The following is a 9,408-nucleotide window of genomic DNA, read 5'->3' as shown; positions in this document are numbered from 1 at the left end:
CTGAACTAGTGAACCTTCACTCTAACTTCCCATCCTCAAAACGAATATCTGAATTTTAACCATCTTCAACCTTTACAGTAATAAAATTCCCCTAGCACTTCCAATGACCAAACAAACTCATGAGGTTTCCACCTTCATCTTCTCTTCCCGTTCATTCCCTAGCAATGGTAGAGATTGGACCTAAAGGTCCTACCATAGACAACTGCTAATCCTATCCGAACAAATGCTAACACGACTGAACTATAACTTCATTGGATAACTAACCATCTAATCTGACCATAAACCTTCCAAACGATACCCTTGAATTGACCCCGTAAAAGAATCGGAGCAATAACCAAACAAATTGAAACCTGCTCAGTAAGATACGACCCACTAATGACTATTCGCATGAAAAAAGGCATATAACTATTCTTGATGACATAACCTGTAACATCCCCCTCTAGAACATATCACAATATTAACCTCTTTGGGCCTCTCGGCATGAGGACTTCCCATGGGGTCACCCGTCCCAGTGCTACTCCTGCCCGAGCACGCTTAACTGCAGCAGTCTTATGGGATCTGCTACCATCACGGCTTGTGATTGGGAAGGTATCCACACCCTTTATAAGGAATGCTTAGTTCTCCTTCCCATCCAATGTGGGATCAGGTGCAACCCACTTTCACCCCCATTATAGGGTCCGACGTCCCTATCAAACACATCAACCCGTGCGCTAGCTCCAATACCATTTCTATCATCCCCCTCTGGCACGTATCACAATATGGACCACTCGGCACGAGGACTTCCGAGGGGGTCACCCATCCCGGTACTACTCTCGAACAATCACGCTTAATTGCAGAGTTCTTATGTGATTTGCTGCCCTCACGGCTTGAAAACGCGTTATGATAAGGAAGGTATACACACCCCTTTATAAGGAAATGTTTCATTCTCCTTTGAAGCCGATGTGGGATCAGGTGCAACCAACCTTCACCCCCATTATAGGTTTCAACGTCCCTGTCGAACACATCAACCCATGCCCTACCTCTATTACCATTTCTAACATCCCCCTCCGACACATATCACAATATTGTCCGCTTTGGGCCTCTTGACACGAGGACTTCCTAGAGGGTCACCCATCCCGGTACTACTCCCGCCTGAGCACGCTAACTGCAGAGTTCTTATTGGATCTACTACCCTCATGGCTTTAAAACGTGTTGTGATAGGGCAGGTATCGACACCCTTTATAAGGAATGCTTCGTTCTCCTTCCCAACCGATGTGGGATCAAGTGCAACCGTTGCACATAATCCCACATCGATTGGGAAGTTTTCGTGTCGAGAGTCTAAAGCAGACAATATTGTGATACATGCCATAGGGGGGGTTATACAAATGGTATCAGAGCTATGGCACGAGTGCATGTGTTCGATAGGGCATTGCAACCTATAATGAGGGTGAATGTGGGTTCCACCTGATCCCACATCGGCTTCGAAGGCGAACGAAACATTTCCTTATAAAGGGATGTGGATACCTTCCTTGTTACAACGCATTTTAAAACTATGACGGTAGCAGATCCCATAAGAATTCTACAGTTAAGCGTGCTTGTGCAAGAGTAATATCGGGACAATTGACCCCTAGGAAGTCCTCGTGTCGAGTGGTCCAAAGCGGACAATATAGTGATACGTGCCAGAGAGGGATGTTACATAACCCACGCATAAACCGAGAACTATACCAACTATAATGCTTACCAAAACCAATACAATATTCCAAAGCAATATAAATATTGATAATAATCAAGAAGAAAGCATAAGATTCTTGGATATAGTGTCTAAGTCCACAACTTGATTTGTTATGTACTTGACCCGACCCAGCATGGTCCATTTAGGTTGCATGACATTGCAATACTTGGATAGACAAAATGAGAGAAAGTACAGTTGTGATTATTAATATATTATAAGTTCTAATATATTAATAATAGTATTATTTAATTCGTATTGATTAAGTATTAATCTAGTATTAATTTGGTGATCAAAGTGAGACTAATTAAATATATAGGGTTGATTATGACAATCATCAATTCTTTTATGGTGGATTAATGATCCATGGTTTATGGGTTTGGTTATAACCATATGGAGCTACATGGATAGTCCATGGGAGTTACAAACCCATGGGTCATGAGAAATGAAGAGTCATGACAATTAGGGTTTACACTTGTAACTCCTAATTATGACACACTATAAAAGAAACCCTATAGCATGCAAAATCGGCACTAGAGTATTCTTGTGAGGGCATAACCGATTTTGAAGTGTAGAAGTATTCTCTCAAGTTATTCCAAGTTTTGTAGTGTTGTGTGAAGCATTTGAGGCACAACATTTGGGGTGTTAGTCTAACAAAGTCTTGAAGGAATCCAAGAAACAACAATGTATGTATTTCTACTAGTTTTATGTTTTATATATTCCAAATGTCATGCTAGTTAGGAAATAAACTTGAAAAGGAATTTGCATGTATATAGAGAAAACATAGATTCAAGGTTATTGGGGTTGCATGTACACCTAGGAAGTGTTAGAATGCTCTAAACCCATCAGTGGTATCAAAGCATAGGATTGTTTTCTGTATACTTGATGCAAAACTGCTTAAAAAATCAAAAATTCTGCACTCTGATGACTGGACTCGCTGAGTTCATGGGGAGGACTCGCCGAGTCCATGAACAAATTCATCCTATTCATCGAGTAGGTTCTTGCACTTGACAAGTAGGAGCGTGTTGGGTTGTTTTTCGTGTTTTGTTGCCGGAAATGGATTAAAACCATTATCCCAATCTGTTTTGGACTTGTAAAAAAAATTGATTTTCAAAGTGGTAATGATTATGTTAACCCATTTAAATGACTATTATCAATTTTCAAGTTTTATATGTGTTAATATGATTTCTTGAAATTTTTTGATATTAATATTTGTTCTTATGAGTTTTAGAAGATAATAGGAAATGTGTGTAGCCTACATGTTTGTTTAATTCATGATCTTAATGTTAATGATGGTGTCCATAACTTGTCCTCAAGTCATGGATAACCAAAAGTAACTTCTTTAAAAGTTGTCATTAAAAAATAGTAGGTTACATAAAATGAAGAGTCTTCAACTTTATGAACCATTAAAACTCATAAGTTACAAATTTGAAGAGTCTTGAAATAGTTTAAAAACTTGTCCTCAAGTTTTGGAATTTGTAAAGTCTTACACTTTAATTCCAAATTAATTTTTTTTAAAGTTAAAAATAATTCAAACTTTATGGACTTCATTAAATTAATTAAAGTGTTTAATTAAAATAGTTAATAATTCCATAAAGACATGATTTAAGTTTAATTAAATTAAGAGTATAGTTTAAATAATAGATTAAACCACCAAGTATTTTAATTGTTTAAAATACACCCTTATACTATTATTATAATTTTAATTATATAGATATGTATAATATTGTGTCATTCTTACCGTTAGTAGGCCTCATTCATGAAGTCGGTCTATAAGGGGGGTATAAGGTTGTTGCCTATAAAATTGTGACTTAATGGGTGTCCACTCTTACCCACCGCTTCCTTGATCGGTGGAGGGTCATTAGCCGAACGGGTAGGATACGACTTTAAATACTCATTAAAAGTATAATGAATTATAAAGTAACTATACATTATAAATTCCCAAACTTAGTTACTTTAGGAAAATGTGAAATTGCTGCTAGCCCATAAAATTACACTTCGTACCTTACCAAGTCGTTAGTGGAGCGTGTGTGGTTAACTGGCACACTAACATGGACTAGTAAGATTGGCAAAGGGTAACTTGACTGTATTATAGATCGGTGGAGCGTGTGTGGTTAACCGATACATCGATTAGGTAATATTGTTGAGGGTACCAAGTCAATTTGTATGGTTATTCACACCTTGTTTGTGATCCTCGGCATCCCAATCACAAACTTGAGAGGGCACAATCGAGATTCAAACATGCCATTGAAAGTTCAATGTATCTCAAAAGATCTAGGACTTTCAAATCCAATTAAAACATGATTATATTTTGTTTTTCATGGAGGAAATTGGTAAATCGTCATTTACCTACCTTTAACTATTTTATAATTTGGATTACGGCATCCCTCTTCCAGTTATAAATAGCTTATTGAGTCCTAGCCTTAATATTTCATATTGGGTGTTATATTAAGGACTTTATATCAACTAACTTGAATTTCTCCCATTATAGATGTCTAGTTTAGACAGCTATGGTCTTCCCAAATCTTTAGGAAGAAGCTTCCGAATGAAGATGATATCCCAAATGGCAACCAAGGTGAAAGATCAATCCCTTCGTTGTGCATTAGTGGGACTGGAAATCATACTTCACTTCCTCCACCTCCTCCAATAAATCTCCCTATCCCACAAGCTTCAAGACCTGATAAGTTCTAAGTCACTCAATCCCTATTAGCAAACAAAGTCTATATATTCTTAGGCCTTGGAGATTAAGTCCCATATTGACAAGTAAGGAGAGTTGTGTGTCGAAGTCTCAAGGTAGCTTGCTGTTAGCTTGGTCGCTCCCTGATGATAGATCATGACATGACCCTTAATCATCTTACCTATTTGCTTGATGATGCTAAATCAGCAACGATTTGTAGCATTGGTAAAGCAAAATTTTGATTGGAAGATCAACTTCCTAAACTTCCATGGACATTGACTATGGTAACATTGGAAGTCCAAAAAAGCTTTCTCTTCCCAATTGAAAGGGATTGGCCATAGTCAACTCGCCTAACCAAATGGTAAAGAGAAAGGCTAAGTCTGTGATAGTCCCGTGTACCGTTTCCAAAGAGTCCATATGTTTCGGTTGCCAAAGGAAGGGCATTGGTTGTGAAGCTGCCAAATTTACCTAAAAGTCCATAAGGATAGTAAAGTCAAATGTTTGACTCTACTTCAGGTAAAGTCCATTGTCTAACTTTATTAAGTTTCTATTCTGAGATTCTTATTGCATTATGTGACTAGGTAACATGTTGATGTTTTAAGAATCAAAGAAAAGTGAAGAAACTTAAAGGAAGTATATGTTGATTCTGACCGCGAAGAGGGATTTTGATCGCATGGTTCGGTGACCAGAATTTTGAGCTATTACTTAAGAGTTGAGACATATTGCTTAGGAATAGATAACAACAAGGTTTTCATATGGGTTGTAAGGATAAATTTTCCGCAAAGTTTTAAAATAAAGAAAAGGTTTGATTTTATTTATTTTAAGTATCCTTACAATGGCATTTATGAAAATTTGTTGATTATATGTTTCCATTAATAGCAATATTGGAAAATGGATTTGATTCTTTCATTTGTGGTAGTATCATAATTTACCAAATAAGGAAAGATTCTCATCACCCAAGTTTCAGTTAGATAGAAACTTGGAATCATGCAACTTGTATTGTATGATGAATGAGAAGTTTTCGTCTTTGGGAAATTAAGACTAATTCCTTGTTCATATGTACATGTCAGTCAAGTGAAGGACTAAAAGATTGGGTACACTTGGTTGTGTGTTTGTCAGGTCCACCACAAAGGTTGATAAGATTATTCATTATGATTTACTAAAGTTTAGTAAATATGGTTATACTTACAAGTTTAAGTATAATTATGGATCATTGAAGAGTTTTAATGATAGACACAATGAGTAAGAAGAATCAAATAAGGCAGAAAGATAAAAACTTCTCCAATCTGAAGAGATGGGAGAGTACTTGAGCATTTTGTTTTATGATTATCTTAGTGATTATGAAACCATATTACAATTGATCCTCTAAGGACACCTTAGTTCATTTGTTTGCCTAAGGAAAGGAATCATGAGTTGTTGAAATGGTTAAATCAAAAGATAAATCATACATCAAAATCAAATCTTAGAGTCATACTCCATGATTGAGCCATTGAGTGACATAATCTTTAGAAAGCTTATAACACTTATCAAATGCAGAGTAAGATGTGTCCTACTCTTGTACATTTGAGATTGGTTAGTTGTGATGTTTTCGATAAAACAAAGACCAACTAGGTCCAATTATGGGAAGTGTTTAACTTCATAAGAATCCGCATTAACTATTGAATACTTGTTTTGTCAAGGAATGGTTCTTGACAAAGAGAATCATATATGTCAAGAGGTCAGTGGGAATCTTAAAAATATCTTAATCAAGAGATTTGTTAATCACTAGCCCACGACTTGAGGTTTGTAACCTATCATGTTGACATATTATGTGCTCATCCCAATTAAGGTTGGCTTTGCATTGGAGTTCTAAGAGTTCTCGACTGTTTGCATAACAACCTGGAAGCAATGGTAGGCCCTTGTGCTGCCGGGTGGCAAGAAATTAAGATTCCACAAGTTCAGTCCATATGAATTTCGAAGTGTCACTAACATAGTCCTGTGATTATGGTTTTGACAAAATTCACATGGAAAAGAACACATACACCATAAAATATAAGTGTCATACGTTTTCTCTTCGATTCATGAAAATGATGGTGAGGAAATGCTTCCACTAAGAAGATTTTAAGTAGATAGCGGTTGTGATATTTGCATTCTCATATAGTTAGTGAAGCGTGTGTGGTTAACCGGCACACTAACTAGTGAGAATTGCAAAAGGTCTAGACAAACATGTGAGCTATCTAAGGAAAGGTGTATGTTTTTGATAAAGTCTTATCAAAGCAATCTAGTATCAGAAATATGAACTTTGGTAAGAAAGTCAATAAAGTATTGATTTCTAGAAGTCATGGTTATTTCTTAGTACATGTCAAAGCTAGTGGGAGCATAAAGTGTTATGCTAGTAATCATTATGCTAGTGGGAGCTTGATGATTATGTTAAGTATTGCAAGTTAGCAATTTTAATTATAGAAAACAAAGGTTTCAATTTGCTTTGAAAAGTTGTTTTGCTATAATTAAGGGAGAGGATTTTATACTTAATTCCAATTCTACCAGCTTAGATTGAGTTTTATAAACTTTAGTCAATGATATATATGAATGTTATGTTGGAATTGTTCAACATAAGGAATTTTCTATATATTTTGCGTTCTCAAAATTCAATTATGATTACGACATACCTCTTCATAGTTCGAATTGTGAGAACATGGCAAATAAAAATTTTATAGCATGAATCGTGTCCCATATGCTTCGGATATAGGATCGATTGCATGTACTCTAATATTCATCCATTTTAAATTTTCCTAATGCTTAGGACATTAAGAAGGGAAAAGGGATTAGAACTGGATATGACTATAATGATTAAGCAAAATTGTCGAGGACAGTATGAGGTTTACCAAAGATTGGTTGCTCATGGACAATTAGAAGTATAGAGTAAGGACCATATTGACATATTTTGAAAAGAGGTACCTCTTATTCATAAGTGATGGTCAAAATGGTAATATGGAATTGTCTCCATAGGTAGAAGTTATTCTTTGAATATGTGTAAGATTAAAGAACTTAATGATAAGAAGGATGCTCAAAGGAATGTACTTTGAATTTGAGACTTCATTTCCATGGAATTTTTTTCCATTGGAATACTTTGTAATGTATGTTGACAAGTCTTTGTGAGTTATATGCATAGTCGTCACAAGGGGATCATTGCATACAAGTTTAGAATCTAACAGATTACAATAAATGGCAAGAGTTTGGTATTCTTGCATTTACAACAGGGATTGGAATTGTGAAATGAGCATCATTGGAATATTGTCAATTGATCTATTTCACAAAGAGAGGACCATATGTAAACATAGTATGCATACTTGGAGTATAGCATAACTGTTTTTTGGAAAAAGATAGTGTACATGCTTGGAGCATGGGACAACTAATGTCTTAATTCAAGCATAAAGTTGATTAATCGAAACGTAAATAATGAGTAATCAATATGGTGATTAAATAAAAGGTGTTTTTATTTACACTCAAAGTGTTGGGGCATATAAGATTAGTATTATTCTTGTATTTCACTTTGTATGTTTTAACTTCCAGAATACTGATGTTATGGTATATATCATATTATTCAAACCATCCACAGTCAGTCATATGTTGGAAGTAGATATGAATCAAGACTGTCATGAATTTGGCTTGTATGATTTGTCTAAAGTGCTTTAGACAATGAAATGGTTGCTACAACATTCATGAGTACTCATAAGGGCTGAGTATTGGATTCAAACCATTCTCACTTGCATCACTTCACGGAATTTATCTCGAGTGATCGTGAGACGGTAATATCATATACATCTTCAAACCTAGAGATATGAGTTGTTGACTATGAGTTGGTTATTCGTTGATTGTACAAAAATGCATTGGTAACTCGATGTTATAAAACGTGCCTTTGTGAATAATTCAACAAGTAGTTAGTACAAGCATATCAATCGAAGTTTATCTGTTCCTTCTAGAAATAGAAGCGATATTTGGGCCCCTCGATAATTTGGTTTTGACCTATGTACCGGGCCCGGTCAGAACCTAATTGATGTGTTCAATTTAGTTCTATGTCGAAACAAATCAGAGATCGAGAAACAAATGTTGGACAATAAGTAAGACCATGTTGCATGTATTTGTCCGGCTGATATCATGAGAACAGAGGATTATAGGATCACTTATCTTAAATGGAGTATCATCATCATCTCAGTTCCGAGAGACTTTGAAAGAGCTACGATTGCTAGTCGGATTTTGAATTCATATTTGCAAATATACTTATTAGACTTATCCAAGAGGGATATTGTTGGATATAGTGTCTAAGTCCATAACTTTATTTGCTATGTACTTGACCCAACCCGACATGGTCCATTTGCGTTGCATGGCATTGCAATACTTGGATAGACAAAATGAGATAAAGTACACTTGTGATTATTAATATATTATAAGTTCTAATATATTAATAATAGTATTATTTAATTAGTATTGATCAAGTATTAATCTAGTATTACTTCGGTGATCAAAGTGAGACTAATTAAATATATAGGGATAATTATGACAATCATCAATTAATGATCCATGGTTTATGGGTAAGGTTATAACCATATGGAGCTCCATGGATAGTCCATGGGAGTTACAAACCCATGGGTCATGAGAAATGAAGAGTCATGACAATTAGGTTTTACACTTGTAACTCCTAATTATGACACATTATAAAAGAAACCCTATAGCATGCACAATCGGCACTAGAGTATTCTTGTGAGGGCATAAACGATTTTGAAGTGTAGAAGTATTCTCTCAAGTTATTACAAGTCTTGTAGTGTTGTGTGAAGCATTTGAGGCGCAACATTTAGGGTGCTAGGCTCACAAAGTCTTGATGGAATCCAAGCAACAACAAGGTATGTATTTCTACTAGTTTTATGTTTTATATATTCCCCATGCCATGCTAGTTAGGAAATAACCTTGAAAAAGAATTTGCATGTATATAGAGAAAACATAGATTCAAGGTTATTAGGGTTGCATGTACACTTAGGAGGTGTTA

Source organism: Lactuca saligna, chromosome 7 (genome assembly GCF_052625555.1).
Source record: "Lactuca saligna cultivar CGN05327 chromosome 7, ASM5262555v1, whole genome shotgun sequence".
Taxonomy (NCBI): Eukaryota; Viridiplantae; Streptophyta; class Magnoliopsida; order Asterales; family Asteraceae; genus Lactuca; species Lactuca saligna.
Note: the sequence above shows the minus strand (reverse complement) of the source record.